The sequence below is a fragment of the Macrobrachium nipponense genome, chromosome 28 (genome assembly GCF_015104395.2).
Source record: "Macrobrachium nipponense isolate FS-2020 chromosome 28, ASM1510439v2, whole genome shotgun sequence".
Classification (NCBI taxonomy): Eukaryota; Metazoa; Arthropoda; class Malacostraca; order Decapoda; family Palaemonidae; genus Macrobrachium; species Macrobrachium nipponense.
The window spans coordinates 23,636,742-23,638,811 of record NC_087217.1 but is presented as its reverse complement, the minus strand read 5'-3'; positions in this window follow the sequence as shown (position 1 = coordinate 23,638,811).

Here is a 2,070-nt window from a genome sequence, read left to right as displayed (position 1 = left end):
TGCTAAATTATTGAAACTGAGTCAACGTAAAATTAATCAGATTTAGCAGGAAAGATATTGAGAAGGAATAATATTAAAAAGTAAATATAATAAGAAGAAACAAAAATTGTGAGAAGAAAAAGTAGCATCTGTCGGAATTCTACTGATATTATGAGTTATCACAAAAGGGAATTTTGAAAACTTTATTCTTATAGTGATAATAATAATAATAATAATAATAATAATAATAATAATAATAATAATAATAATAATAATAATAATAATAATAATAATAATAATATAAAAAAACCACATTATGAAAAAAATATATAATAGATATTTTTTATAAAATCAAATAAATTACTTTGACAAATGTCTTAATTATGACATGTGAATATTGGAATTCTACACAAAAACCTAGCTGAGTCAGAAAAACGAATTATCAGAATAATTAAAAAAACCCTGTAAAAGATTAATTCGTTAAAACTGCCATTATTTTCAATAAAACATTATTATTATTATTATTATTATTATTATTATTATTATTATTATTATTATTATTATTATTATTTATGCTCTATCACAGTCCTCCAATTCGACTGGGTGGTATTTATAGTGTGGGGTTCCGGGTTGCATCCTGCCTCCTTAGGAGTCCTTTACTTTTCTTACTGTTTGCGCCGTTTCTAGGATCACACTCTTGTGCATGAGTCCTGGAGCTACTTCAGCCTCTAGTTTTTCTAGATTCCTTTTCAGGGATCTTGGGATCGTGCCTAGTGTTCTTATGATTATCGGTACAATTTCCACTGGCATATCCCATATCCTCCTTATTTCTATTTTCAGGTCTTCATACTTATCCATTTTTTCCCTTTCTTTCTCTTCAACTCTGGTGTCCCATGGTATTGCGACATCAATGAGTGATACTTTCTTCTTGACTTTGTCAATCAACGTCACGTCTGGTCTATTTGCACGTATCACCCTATCTTGTCTGATACCATAGTCCCAGAGGATCTTTGCCTGATCGTTTTCTATCACTCCTTCAGGTTGGTGCTCGTACCACTTATTACTGCAAGGTAGCTGATGTTTCTTGCACAGGCTCCAGTGGAGGGCTTTTGCCACTGAATCATGCCTCTTTTTGTACTGGTTCTGTACAAGTGCCGGACATTCGCTTGCTATGTGGTTTATGGTTTCATTTTTCGTATTTCCATCTATCGTTATTTGATAATATCTGGTTCTTAGGGCCTGATCTTGTGCCGCTGTTATCATTCCTTAGTTTCCTTCTTAAGCTCTCTCCTCTGTAGGGCTTGTCATATGTCATCGCTGGCCAGTTATTTATTCTGTCTCATGTATTGTCCATGCATTGGTTTGTTGTGCCAGTCCTCTGCTCTGTTTGTCATTCTCCTGTCTGTATATTTCTGGGTATTCGTCTACTTTTGTCAGTACTTCTCCCCATGCACTCTTGAGCCACTCGTCTTCACTGATTTTCAGATATTGCCCCAGTGCTCTGTTCTCGATGTTGACGCAGTCCTCTATATTTAGTAGCCCTCCCTCCTTCCTTTCGTGTTATGTATAGTCTGTCCGTATTTGCTCTTGGAGATAGTGCTTTGCGTATTGTCATTTGTTTCCTTGTTTTCTGGTCTATGCTGCGGAGTTCTGCCTTCGTCCATTCCACTATTACTGCGCTGCATGTGATTACTGGCACTGCCCATGTGTTTATGGCTTTTATCATATTTCCGCCGTTGAGTTTTGACTTGAGTATCGCCCTGAGTCTCTGCATATATTCTTTCCTGATAGTGTCCTTCGTCTCTTGGTGTTTTACATCCCCTCCTTCCATTATTCCCAGGTATTTGTATCCCGTCTCATCTATGTGTTTGATGTTGCTCCCATCTGGTAGCTTTATCCCTTCAATCCTTGTTACTTTGGTGATTGGCGCCGTGGCAGAGGAGGGTTAGGTCGTCAATGGACTGGTTAAGCAATATTGGGGCTGGTCAGTCGTTGTATGGGTGACCGCTCTCCTCGTCGTTGATTCCTTGAGAAAGGATCTTTACCATAATTTCCTCAGTCTACTCAGCTGTAAATGCGTACCTATTCCTG